Source organism: Alosa pseudoharengus, unplaced genomic scaffold (assembly GCF_046254945.1).
Source record: "Alosa pseudoharengus isolate Yale_2024_CS ecotype anadromous, Long Island Sound unplaced genomic scaffold, YU_APseudo_1.1 YU_APseudo_1.1_scf_13, whole genome shotgun sequence".
In the NCBI taxonomy this organism is placed as follows: domain Eukaryota; kingdom Metazoa; phylum Chordata; class Actinopteri; order Clupeiformes; family Clupeidae; genus Alosa; species Alosa pseudoharengus.
Genome location: NW_027468598.1, coordinates 3463057 through 3477468, shown reverse-complemented (window position 1 = coordinate 3477468; position 14412 = coordinate 3463057). Strand labels below are relative to the sequence as shown.

Below are 14412 nucleotides of genomic sequence, written 5' to 3'. Positions count from 1 at the left end.
TAATATCCCAGATAGCAAACATACACTGGGACGGAACTGGGCCACACCTACCACAACGTACGGCACGGATCTGCATAATGGACCTGATCCGGCGTCCAAAAGCACATCGGTCCAAAACTGGTCTGGATCCGTTTGACGGATCTGGTTCCAATAAGGGCTAAGACTGGCCCAGTTCCGTATAGAGTCTGTGTTACTGACGTGTTCCAGATCTGCTTATCATATGCAATACGGGTCCGCTTATTGTGTGTGGTACGGACCCGTTTATCAGATTAGCAGGCTTTATTTGACATGTGAAATGTGATTGGTAATTAGGCTAATTATCCTGAAAATCTGTTTGCTACACTACACATTTGCTAACAGGTTCGTTATAGGTTCACCCAGGCTAAAGTTCGTAACGTTTTCCCAACAGCTCAACTAATAAACATAAGCTAGGCTACAAACACAATAGGGGGTTAAAAAAAAACTTTACAAATAAGTGTCTTATTATTTTTTTTATTCAACAACCTGGCTGTAGAAGTGCAATCCCAGACAAAGTTTAAGTCGTGTTAATTCCACTGTTCCCATCGATATTCAGGCTGTCTTCCAGTCATCTCCATGGTCAATCTGAAACAACACAAAATAAACATTAGCCATTTATTCCTTTTTGAAAATAGGCTAAGTCACAATTACACTCGTTTTTTTATCATCAGTGATCCTGTTAGCGTTATCACTGTTTTTTCCAAAATAGGCTAGTTATTGTGAGTTATTTTGCTCAAGCTGCTAGTAGCCTATATTGCTGGAAAATAATAGTATAAACTTACAGTAGGCCTAAAGTAATCAATCGCTGCTTGTTGTTGTCTCTGAATAAACCAACAGAGATAAAAAGCAGATAGCTTACCTTGAAAAGTTGAGCTGTGTCCTAGTCCAACCCCAGGCTGGCAAATCATGTCAAAAGATTGATAGTGCGCAAACCAAAGATCCTTGATTAACGTTACTGCTTGGACTTCTGCATGCGTGGCAAGAATATGGGGTTGTCTCATAGCACTGTTTGATCTGACACAAACAGCAATTGACTACTTTTACCACTGCTAGGTAATAATAAAAATAATGAAACGAGCATATGATCAATATTGAGCCAACTATATCTTCTTTTCCAGCCTTACTGTAGAAATGAAGTGGCCAAGGGAACATAGTGCACCCCCATGGCTTCTAAATTTGTGCCATTCCAAAATACCTTTTTTTTTCTTTAGCAGCCAGTTGACAATGAAGTAGGGAAAGGACAGTCAATTTAGCAGAATCCGCACCTTAATTAATATCATTACCACCTGGGTCTGCTGTGAAAAAATGGTCCTTCGGCTCATATCCGTATCACAGGTTTGGGCCAAATCAGTGTTTTGTATTTTAAACGCATTTCCTGACTTCCAGTTGAGTTGCGGAAATCGGACCTGGGACAAATCTGTAAACCGGTGATAAAACAGCATTACTAGCAGAGCTGAAACCTCTATCAGGAGCAGATCTGGCCCACAGCCAGATACCGTATGTCCGCTACAGGCGGATCTAAAGGCTTTTATGCGGATCCGGCCCAAAGGAAATTGCTATCTGGGATTTGATTCATTTCTACAATAACATTCTTGTGTCAGTTGTAATGTAAGTCAGTGTTATGGAATATGACTCATCAAGGTTTAGTTCATAGCCGGGTGAACACCTGAACACCTAGCAAGTAGCCTAGCTAGCTGGCTACGATTTACATACAATAACAAAGATCCTTGCTCCTTTTCAACTCTCTGATTGCATTCACAAAATACAACCAATAGTACGATAATGTTAAATCTTACTTGTGAAAAGTAATCCCCTGAGCCCTGTTTGCGATGGTCCGCCGATTTGAGCAGGAATATGCTGCACATTGCTCTGGCATCTTGTTTCTTCTGCTGCAACAACTAACAACTATAGCGGCTCAACCCGGTCTCACGGTTTAACGTGATATCACCACGAAAGTAAATCTGTTCAGGGGTGCTGCCATCACGATTTCGGCCCTTTTTTCGTGATAGGACAACACTTCCCTACCCTATTCATTTTAATGCGCGAGGCATAAAGCCGCCGCTGTGAGCGCTATCTGGTGACTGGGGGACAGAAGGGGAGACATTTGCGCGTCGGGTTTTAAAATATTTTTCCACTGTCGTCTCCTCAAGTTCATGTGAAGTGGCAGTGTATTAAAATAGTTGAAATCATGCAGCGGTTTTAAAAGCAATTGGTCTGTTCTAAGCCATTTCTGTAGGCCTACATGCCAGCTCACTATGAACGTGTCTTAGTTGTCTTCTTTTGTATGAATGAACGCTTTATTCTGAAAATATGTGATACATTTCCCGCTAGACGCTAGAAATTTAATAATAAAAGGTTGATTCCTTATCGTTTGTTTGCAATAAACTCGTCAGTTTTAGGCCGAGCAGCCTGAATCGTGATCGCATCACGCTTTGGCCAGATCACAAGGGATTTGTTTTTTGTATGAATGAACATTTTATTCTGAAAATGTAATGCACATTTCCCGGTAGAACTATAATAATAAAATGTTGATTCTTTGTTGTTTGTTTGCAATAGGCCTACGCTCGTCAGTTTAAGGCCGAGCAGCCGTGAATCGTAATCGCAACACGTTTTGGCCAGATCACAACGTCTTGGTTGTCTTCTTTTGTATGGATAAAGTCTTTATTCTGAAAATATAATACACATTTCTTGCTAGAAATATAATAATAAAAGGTTGATTCCTTGTCGTTTGTTTGCAAAGCTGGTCAGATTAAAGTTGAAGGTTTTTCTTTCGTGATAGGACAACACTTCCCTACCCTATGGAGCTACGAGTGCAACTGGTGAGTGATGGACAGAAGGTTTTTAAAAGTTTTTTTTTTTTTCAACGTCTTCGCCTCAAGTTCATGCGAAGTGGAAGTTAATGAATTAACGCTTTATTGCGCAAGTAGGCCTTGCCTACTTCCCAGCTAGAAGGAGCTCTATAATGGGCTACAAATAAATCAATATTTATTGTAGGCTACGGTGCGGAGAGTGCCAAGGCACAATGTTTCATTGCTGTGGTATTCTGTACTAATATGCATGACAAATACACCTGAGCTGAAATGAACACATTAGGCCACCCGTCAGAACAGGCTAATGAGGGTTGACAGGTCGAAAAGCCGAGAAGCCTGGCGAGTGTCTTCAACACCCAGGATACGGTGTTTTTCGTGATCCTATAACGTGTGGTTTAGCTGTGACAAATTGCTTCTACTTCTATTGTATGATTGAGTGGATGCATATAATATTAGGCTATGCCTATTTCCCGCTAGAAGTGTAAAAATACCGGCTAATTTCTTCATCGTTTTGAGATGGGCATGTCATTCGTGACCCGTCACCCGCTTGTCTGTTTCAAAGTGTGCTGCAAGGCCTGCTTTCTGTTCACTCTTGTATGAATGAATATGCAATGCTGTGGAAATGCAGTATATATAATTTAAAAAAATGGACCATCCCCGTTGTTTAGGTTCGCCGAGCTGAGACCTTAAGTCAAGTCATTTATTTGTTAAGGGTTAGACTACGTTATTATGTCTGTTTTGTCATGAGTGGAACCTATGTTGTTCAGAGTAGAACTAACCTAGCTTAAATAAACTGAATTTGAATGCAAAGAGAGAGAGAGCCCTAGTAGTGGTGTGCTTATTAAGCCACTTCCACACTGCCCCAACAAACACCAACAAACTCCAACATTCTAAAGTTGAGAGATGTTGGTTGCAGTCTTTAGAATGTTCACAAAACCCTTAACAAATAAATGACTTAAATTAGGCCTATGAGAAGAAAAGGGGACTGAGTTACCTTAGGGAATTCGGCCCATGGCCACTGCTTGTGCATAGGGCCTAGAATTTGGTGTTGTGTCCCTAGTCTCAGGTATTGGCGGTAGGCTATCACCTTATTCATAATAACCAATGAAGTACAATGTTAGCGAAGTGATGGGGAGGGTGTGAGATCTCTCAACTTACTTCATGATATCCTGAGGGAATATGCTTTTAGAGAAGGTATGGTTTGGGGGGGGGTTCTTTTTTTCCTTCATGGCACAGGCCTGAGTGTAACAGCCTTCGTGGGTTTGAAGAAAGAGAAGGGTGGGACAGAAATGGTTGTAGGTCAAATACTTAGAGCACATACTTTCAGATGATATATGGTTTATGTGGTCTAGTTTTGTATACCTGAAATGTAACTTACCTGGTTATTTTCAGCCATACCCCAATTCACAAACACCCTATGTACTTATTTAGGGATGCACATTGCAAACCGGTTGTAAGCTTTCCAAAAATATATGGAATAATCAGTTTCCCCTTCATGATTTTGACCAAACTGTTCTGATTGTATACTTTTTCCTAAATCCAAATAATGGAGAAACAAAAAAGGAAAGTCAGCATCATTTTGAAATCAAAATGACAAATTGCATTAGCCAATACCTAACCCCCACTATAATGAATGCCTTGGTGTTGACAGAACAGCTGGCCAACCACATGCCGGGTTCAGCATCCCACAGCACAACACTACGGTCTACTTTTCTCTGCCTTTAGTTACCTGTGCACAACCTGCTTATCTGTTTCCCTTGTTGTTATACTCAGTCAAACGCTCGCCAAAAAACATTAAACAGACCAGGCAACCATTTCTGGTGGCACTGAGCAGCAAGCTTCAACGCTTCAAATGTGTGATGAGTAATTGGAGGGGAGAGTACATATGTAATCAGTCAAGGTTTGCAGGTGTCTTGTCTGTCCTGCAGAGTCAACCTTATTGTCATACTCCATGAAACTAAGCACCTATTTAATTAGAAAGTAGAAATATAGCCTCTGTTCATCATGCTATTCCAATCCTGGTTAACTTTGGACAGGGAACAAATCAAGACAAGACACCTATTATACCAAAGTACTGTAAGTGTCAGTGTTGACTTTTAACCATTCAGAAAGACAGTAACCAATTCACATATAATCCATTTAGTGTTAATGTCGTTTTCTTTGAGTTTTGGCAATTATTAGAGATGGCCCATTGCCACTTTTTCATGTCCCATACGATACAGATACTCTACATTTGAGAATCTGCTATTGCATTAATCCGATATCACCCTAACCCCCAAATTCTTAGTAGACTATGTGGAAATAATGTCGGTTGAGTTTAACATTCTCAAAACGTGTTGAAGTGCTAAAGAGTTTAGGTAAATCATGGAAAATGAAGCAGAAGGTTGTTTTTCTTCAAATATTTCCAATAGAACTGTATTTACAGTCAGTTTTAGAACTGAATTTATGAACATTCCAATTGAGCTGAACTTTCAGTGACATGACACAAGGAAGTAAAGTTGGTCCATTACAGCACTGGATAACAGAATAGTATTAGAGTTATTTCATTGACTAGTTTAACAACATAAATTTGGTCTTAGTCTTGCCACTATTATGTATGAGAACGCTATTGCTAATGTTTTCTGTCTTGGGCTGAATCATAACAGATGATACAATTTTCTTCCAATCTGACACTGATAACAGGATGGTGAACAATATAGGAGCCAAGATTAACACTGTCATTACCATACTCCATTTCCAGTTATTACTACTGTTATTGATTTATATTAATTCATTCTCTTCAGCTGACAACTGGAAAACATGAATCTATTTACATTCTATTATGTTCCATTTTTTTCTAGATGGGTTCTAACAAAAAAAAATGCCCCAACTGCCCCCAGGAGATGCCATGCGCAAAAAAGAGATGTCCAGCCTGTGGGGCAGTCCAGCCCCAGAAGCAGAGGCTTGCAAAACGCCTCCAGTTGCTTGATGGACGGAAGGAGCAGTGGCTTAAGAGGTTAAAAAAAAATCACAATGCCTCAGCTATGATAGATGAGGCATTGATAATGGTGTGTACAACTAACCATATCACCTGTTATAGGCTAAACCTCTTTGCATCCACCATGAATGATAGAGTCACTATATTGTTTCCCTGAAAACATATTTGGAAGTACAGTATCTCACCAAAATGAGTACACCCCTTCAATTTTTGAAATTAGTTCATTACTATGTTGATTTGCTATCCTCTGAAAATATCTTAACATACAGCCATTAATGTTCAAACATTTGGCAATACATATGTCCAGAGTGTCACGACTTTTTGAAGGTGTCTACATAAGCGTGACATGAGCCTGTCATTAGCATGATATGACATATATCATGAACATTAATAACACCTTGTGCTCCTCTGTCTTCCACTTGAGAATGTTCCACAGGTGCTAAATTGAGTCTAGGTATGGAGACATACTTAGTCAGTCCATTAGCTTTACCTTACCCTCAGATTCCTCAGAAAGGCCCTTTTCAGCTCGAAGGTATGTTTTTATCACAAATATCCCCAGACCATGATGCTGCCACCACCATACTTCACTTTAGACAGGAGACAGTTATTTTGTTGTCCACACATGTGGACATCATCTTGGCAAGTTTATCTTTGTTTCATCAGACTACAGGGCATGGTTCCTGTAATCCATGTCATCAGGAGACAAGTAAAAGATACATTTTATTGGATTAGATTGGTCAATGTATTTGATGGTACCCTGATAAGGAGCCCCAAGACAACTGTCCCTTGCCTACAGTCAAGTACCAGCATCAGGGTCCAGAGCAGCATGGGTCTACCAACTCTGGGGTGCAGCAGCTCATTGAGGGAAAAAATGAATCCCAAACAGACCGTGATTACCTTTCTTTGGTCAGTGCACGGCATTGTTTCCCAATACAATGATGCCTCCATCACACCTCTAAGCTGCGGGTGAAGCTGATGGACTGGCCAAATATGTCTTCAGACCTAAAGTCAACCGAGCACCTGTCGAGCAGAAGATGGAGAAACATAAGGTGCTCTAACATCCACTTAGTTATCAATGTGGGGATGACGGTTGAGTCCATTAACAACCTAAGCAGCTTGGGTGAATTACATGCCCAAAAGGGCTATGGCAGTGTCACACAAAATCCTTTGGCCACAGTTTGTACAAGTTCGCTGTAGGGTGCTAACACTTATGTTGCCAGCTGTTCAGATGTTGATGGCAGTGTGTTAAAGTGTCGTTGTCCCACACAAATACAATATCAGTAAAAATGTGAGAGATGTACTTGCTTTGTGAGAAGCTTTATATGTGAACATATGCAGCTCTAGTTTGACAGATTGACTGCCTAAATGGGGCAAAAATGACAGAAAATTTCAGGTCAAACAACCCATTCAGAAATTATGCATTTCTAATAAAATTATCTATTATTCTTAACTAAGCTATTTCTCTGCAGCTAGAGAAGCTGAGTGCCCTTGGATTTAAGCCACTGCTCCTTCTGTCCAAAGAAGGCAAAAAAACCCAGGCTCTCACCCCACGGTGTCATCTTAATACAGAGGCCTCTGCCAAGCTGGTTAAGATTACCGGTTTTTTTGAGATGATTTGCTCTGGTAAGACACCTTGTTTAATATATTATTAAAAACAATACATATGGGGTTAGTAAAGTATATACCCACATCCTAGATTTTTTTCTCAAATCTACCACAACATTAAACTTTAAGATAAGTTATGGCAAATAGGCTGTCTTGCCTTATTCCATCATTAACCTGGTGATGATGTTTAACTTGCAAAGAGCAGACTACTCAATTTCATCCAATACAAGAAATGGCATACAAAAAATACTCTTTGTTGACATGTCTTCATTGTCTGCTTGACTTTCCCATTTATTTTATTACTGCATTTATGGTTCAGCCACATGGTAAACTTTTTGTCTATCCCACAGGATGGAAGAATCAGGCAGAGGGCCAGGAGGAGGAGGCCTCTGCTGCGGTGGAGGAGGAGGAGGCCTCTGCTGCGGTGGAGGAGGAGGAGGCCTCTGCTGCCGTGGTGGAGGAGGAGGCCTCTGCTGTCGTGGAGGAGGAGGAGATGCAGGAGGAGGAGGAGGCCTCGTCTGCAGTGGAGGAGGAGGAGATGCAGGAGGAGGAGGAGGAGATCCAGGAGGAGGAGGAGGCCTCTGATGCGGTGGAGGAGGAAGAGATGCAGGAGGAGGAGGAGGCCTCTGCTGCGGTGGAGGAGGAGGAGGTCTCTGATGTGGTGGAGGAGGAGGAGATCCAGGAGGAGGAGGCCTCTGATGTGGTGGAGGAGGAGGAGATCCAGGAGGAGGAGGCCTCTGCTGCGGTGGTGGAGGAGGAGGCCTCTGCTGCGGTGGTGGAGGGGGAGGGAAGCCAGGGGGGGATGGTAACCCTTTTTTTGGAGGACATAACAGAGCAAGGTAACTCTTTCAGCTATCATAATCTCAAACTTGGTTGTATGACTTGCTGTAGACCTACAAGTATAAATTGCTGAATAATAATAATAAATAACAGCTTTGTTTTATATAACGCCTTTCGAGATACCCAAGGATGCTTTACAAGGAGGGTTTCGGGGGGGAAGGCGAATGGATAAGATGATTTTTGAAACACAACCTATGTATGTGGATGGAGAGGTAGGCATGTTCCAGAGAGTGGAGGGCGGCAGCTACACAGAAGGCTGTGTCCCCTACGTTGGTATAGGGTACGGCAAGCCTATCCTTGCCAGAGGACTGCAGGGACCTTGACTTGGGAGGGGGGTATGGGACTTTTGAGAGGTACTGGGGAGCAAGTGCATGGAGGGATTTATAAGTAAAGAGCATAATTTTGTATGTGCTGTGTGACTTGACTGGGAGCCAGTTAAGCTACTTGAGCGTAGGGGTAAAGTGAGGCCACCGTTTTGTATGTGTTAGAGCCCTGTCAGCTGAGGTCTGAACATACTGTACTCTGCCCAGGGCCTTGCTGCACAGACCATACAGGCGACCATTGCAGTAGTCCCAGATGGAGGTGGTGAATGCATGGAATAGTGTCTGATTCACTTATTTAGAGAGAGATGGCTAGGGTCTTGAGATGTTTTTGAGGTGGAAGAAGGCAAATTTGGCAATTCTTTTGATGAGCACTGGAATGATAGGAATGATAGTTTGGAGTCTAGGGTGACACCTCCATACCTCTGGGAATGGCATGATGATACAGCCATCCACATCAAGGTGAAGACCTGCAAAGATCTTTCTGATCTTTCCATATGCTGATGGGGCCGTTGGTGGAGGCTATGCAAAAGTCATTGAAGATTTAGATGAGGGCAGTCTCGGTGCTGTGGTAGGCTCTGAAACGATTTAAGAGGGTTCAAAGACATCATGGAGGGTCATGTGGTGCAGCCACTGCTTTTTCCATAATTTTAATAAGGAAAGGTAGATTGGAGATAGGGCGGTGGTTATTCATGTTTTTGTTGTTTTTTTATACATCAACACATTTAAAGTGTGGGTGTCACCACAGCTGTCTTGGAGCTGGTGCACACCACCCCTTAGCCAGATAGGTGTTGATCATAGTTGCCCTTGTAGGCCATAGTGTATGTATACATGCACTTGGTCCCTTGTCTGCAAATTTCCACACTGGTATACAACATTTTGGGGTCTACTTTGATTTTCCCTTAACTTTTAACAATCAAGTTAGCAGTGTGGTGAAAGGCAGCTTTTTTCAAATTGAAACCCCTTTTATCCCATAAGGACCTGGACACAGTCATTCATGTTTTTTCTCATGTAGGCTGGATTACTGTAACTCCCTATATTTTGGCCTGTCCCACTCCCCCTTAGCTAGGTTGTAAGTAGTTCAAAATGCAGCAGCCAGACTACGAACAGGTACTAGAAAGCGTGAGCACATCACTCTTGTGTTGTCTCAATTGCACTGGTACACTGTGAAGTTCTGAATTGACTGTGGTGCTAAATAGTCTAGCACCACAGCATATCTGTGACCTCCTACCATCTCACCCAGGTCAGTTAGATCTTCCACCCAGCAACTCCTTGCTCTCTTTCTGGTCTCAAAACCAAAGGTGACCGAGCCTTCTCTGTTGCTGCTCCCCGACTTTGGAATGACCTAAATATGAATTAGAGACCCATCTTTTTCCCCTAGCTTTAAATATACCCTAATCCCCTCCCTTCTCACCCACCACCCCCTTTTTTCTTGTATTATTATTATTTTCTTCTTATTTTTTGTATTTATAATTTGTAATTATTGCTGTTATTATTATTGTTGTTGTTATCATAGCCTATTGGAATTTTCTATTAGAGCACTTTGGGTCTACACAGTTGCGTTAAATGTGCGATATAAATAAAATTGACTTGACTTGACTTGACATGCCTTTACCAGGGCAGTATGCATTCGGTCCAGTTTGCTACTGGAGGTCTTGGCTTTTGACACAAACTCCATGACCTGGTTGACATTCAGGTGGGAGAAAAAGGAGAGTCAGCACTGCGGTGGGCTGGCTGCAGGGGTTAAAATGGCCTTGTTCTGGCATGCAGTGATAGAGCTGCAGTCCTTCTGGTGTAATGCAGGTGGAGATGGAGTGCCTGTCTAGTGCAGCTGCTGGTGGATGGTGTCCACTTTTGGCTGAGAAAAGCTGCAGAGCCAAGGCCAGCATCAGCAGGGCAGAGGAGGTGGTTGATAGTTGAGAAGAGAAACTTGTGGTTATTCTGTTGTTTATTGATAAGAGTTGTATGTTGTTGCCCTGGAAATAACCTTTTTGTAGCCCCTTACAGGTTTTCTTAAAGGCCTCATGATGGACAACACCAGTTTCTTTACAACCTTTCAAGCCAAGAGCCAGCACAATTATCTTTACTTATCCTGATGTAATGATGATTTTATGCTGCTTAGACGAGATTCTAAGATAAGACTTTTTTATTGTTTTAAATACACAGTGACTTCAGGAACTAAAAGAAAATTTAAAGAGGGACGTTCAAAGAGGGACGTAACAAAGAAAAAAATGCAGAAAAGTAAGTAGGATCCCCTAGGTGTGCCTGTGTTTGAAAGAACACTTCCATGTCTTTGTCATTAAGCATTAATAATACTGTCTCTTTTGCTTGTTTGTTTTACTGATTTTTTTTATTGTGTCCAGCTTGCCAGTACCACCTTAAAAATCTGTACCCTTTTAAAAGTGTACTGAGGGAGAGATTGAGAAAGGTAAGGCATGCATGACATACTTCAACACCTCTCAGAAGTAGAGTTGATGTAGATTAATCTAGGCTAATGTTGAAATACACACCATTTCCAGAAATTAAGTTGTGAATTACTAATCTCATGTACAAAAATGAAATACATATTAAAATACAGATGTATGTACAGAAAATTGAAGGTATTATCAAAGTGTATTGTATTGTGTTGTATCAAAGTGAACATGAAATCATTTCATGTTCTTTCCTCATAGGGCAAAAGGGAACGCCTCCTGGATTGGGAGCCTTGCCCAGAATGGTAGTTGTTGTACGACAAATTATCTAGCCACCATCCCCACCCCCATCACCCACCCAAACACACACTCTTATTGAGCAGGGGGTGAAGCTTTTGGTATAAAAGGAAGCAATCATGGCCCCAGCTGTGGCGCAACTGGCTGGGGCACCTGCACCGTACGCCGGCGACCCGGGTTTGATTCCCGCCCCGTGGTCCTTTCCGGATCCCACCCCTTCTCTCTCCCATTCACTTCCTGTCAATCTCCACTGTCCTATAATTAAAGGCATAAAAAGCCCAAAAAATATACTTTAAAAAAAAGGAAGCAATCAAAACCTGTCAATACTTTTCAAAAATGTTTTAACGGAAATGTGTCTTTTCTGTTTTCAGTGGCAAAGAATTTCCACCATCCTGGCAGCCCCTTTAACTGCCAACTTTCTTTGGGGTAATTGTGTTATATGTGTCATTGTGCATCACTACAGGCACTGGCTAAGTCTGGAACTTGCATATGTATGTTAATTCAAATTAGGGTCCATTAACCCTGTTTTGTGTCTATCCCAAGAAAACAACTGCCTTGCCATAAGCTGCTTGGAGTAACAAAGTAGTGTAACTTTTTGCAAATTTACACAGATGGTTACACCGTTTATGCACTTTTACTTACTCACTTTTATTTTCACTTTTACTTTTACGAACTTCACTTAGTTTCAGCCAACACTACATACATCACTAACCACAGTGTCATAGACTTAAACCAGCAGGAAAACATTACACCCAAATAAGGTTCCTAGGGAAAACAGCCCTTTTATTATAGTTATTCACTATGGCCAGTATTCTCCCATGTGCTTAAGTCAAAAAAGTGCTTAGCTCCATGCAGCCAGCACTAAACACTTTTTTGGACTTAAACACTTGGGAGAATCATGCCCTATGCGACTGTACAGTATCACATTTTTGTCCTTTCTGTACAGTCTGTATTTCCATGTACCACTGCTAGGTGTTGTACTAATGTTTATTGACAGGACTGTGTGCAAATCATATAGGACTGAGGGCTTTTGTCAAAACATGTTGTGTTGCCAGCTAAATATTGTTTGTTTATATTTAGTTGCTGTGTCTAATGTTTCTCTTTATGTTCCCCAGGAAACGGATGAAAACAGACTGTGTGTCTGTGTGTGTGTGTGTGTGTTTGTGGATGGATGGATGGATGGATGGATAATAAACAGCAATAATAAATTAAATTGGTTGACATTCTTCTTGTTGTTTAATTTCTTCAGAGAGGCTATAGAGGAGGACGGGATACCGTCCAATAATTTGTCCTGAAATAATGATAACAACATATCTGTATTAAATCTGACATTGAAATGTGTTACACTTACACAAAACAGTTTTGATACATACACGCACAGTCTGTGGTGAATTTTGTCTCAATCATCTTGATGGCATATGCTGGGGCACTGGCTGGTATGCTCAACAACTCAGTGATTTGGAATTCACTGGAAAAAAAAATCATCCAGACTACCAACCACTTTCGACACTTTTTAGTTAGATTTCATGTAGGTAGCATACTTATGGTAAAGAGGGACACAGGTAAGCCAATTTTTGATGTAATGGTTATAAAATAAGAATTATGAAGACTAGATATGTACGCATGTGTTACACTTTTGATCAATTGTGTAAATCACACAGTGTTTGGTGAGGTATCATGAAAGGAATATCCTTATGAGACGTTGTTTGGACATATTTTTGTGAACTACTGGTTATGATATGAAAAACAGTCATGTAACTCAGATAAATAATGATATTGGCTTTAATTTGCCTATAACCCCATCATGAATTAGTGACATACACTTTAACACGTTAACACAGTGCAGTTGGCTGCCTGTTACAGCAACGTCTGGTATGCATTGAGATGTTAGGTGCCTTGCTCAAGGGGTCCACAGTTCAGGAATCAAATCGGTTAAGGGCTTCTGTTCCTAACCATTAGGACACGGCTGCCCATGTGCCTTAGCATCAATGTAACATCATGTCACTACCATCCAGACAGTGTCATGTAAGACTGATTTGAATGAACATATGGAGAGACAGACACTTGAGATTTATCACACAACACATTTTTTATCAACAAATATCGAGCTATATAAGGGTATTGAAAAGAAGATCAGGATGACAATGTCCGTCTTCACTACACTAAGTGTTTGGAGCCCAAACCACCACTGCGTGACAGTCAAATCACTTCTTAGTTCTTGTTGTCTTTATTGCTCATTAAATCTTCAAATGACAGCAGCTCTGAATGAGTGTGTGTGTGTGGTTTCTGCAACACAAATGGACAAATACAGAATGTAATGTCATGTACAATACAAGGCAATTCTATCAACACTGCTTGGTTGAACAGTTAAATGTGCAGCTTGATACTACCATCTGTCCATTAGGCTGCACTCATGCAGTTAACCATAACTAGTGCTGGGCTAACACCAATGGCCATGAGCAACATGCATGATATAGTGGAGCAATCCACAACACATATCCTAAACATAACTTAATAGGTCATGATAAAACATATCTAGAGTTTAAAGTGCACTAGCATTTCTGCAAGCCCATGTTAGCTTATATATGCTCATACGACACATTTGATCTGTTAAGTGTGAATCACCTAGACTGGCCATGCTCATTTGCTTCCTGTGTCCATATTCACCATTATCATCTCTGATGACTATCACCCCTGTCTTGTGCTGGTTGACTACCTTCTCATCAATTCCTCCTGAATAGATTACCAACTTCACGGGAGGCCCATTTCAGGACTGACTGTCTTTTGAGGCCTTGCCACCATCCCCTTCTCACAAAGCACCCAAGGTTACCCCCATGACTTAGCTCCTTGACTTTGTCTGGCTGTTCCCATGCTGTACAACCAGAACTTAAGACAACTACATATTGCTGTACTACAGTAAGATGTTGTGGGTTGTGGAACAATACTCTCAGCCAAAACTATGGACAAATTGTAGTATAACACTTACAAGGCAACTACCAACTACAGACTACTTTTCCAGCATGACCACTGGCATTTTGGTTAGCCCCTTTAGCTGTGTATCTACCCATAGTGTCCACCTTGAATAACTATTGCCCTTGTTGCTTGTGGGTGCTCCTTGTTAAGATGAAGCGGCA

General features: G+C 41.4%; 2 long non-coding RNA genes across 3 annotated transcripts; both read left to right on the top strand.

Moving 5' to 3' along the window:
* The first annotated feature begins 5672 nt into the window (after window positions 1-5672).
* Window positions 5673-7913, top strand: LOC143121474 (uncharacterized). Its single transcript, XR_012986493.1, has 3 exons — window positions 5673-5875; window positions 7275-7428; window positions 7787-7913. It is a non-coding gene; the product is annotated as an uncharacterized LOC143121474 (long non-coding RNA).
* Window positions 7914-8731: 818 nt separating this feature from the next.
* LOC143121473 (uncharacterized) lies at window positions 8732-11815 on the top strand. 2 transcript variants are annotated; one of them, XR_012986492.1, is made up of 4 exons: window positions 8732-10811; window positions 10934-10998; window positions 11243-11286; window positions 11650-11815. It is a non-coding gene; the product is annotated as an uncharacterized LOC143121473 (long non-coding RNA). The 2 variants fall into 2 exon arrangements; XR_012986491.1 differs by lacking the exon at window positions 11650-11815 and having other exon boundaries at window positions 11243-11551.
* Window positions 11816-14412: the final 2597 nt, after the last annotated feature.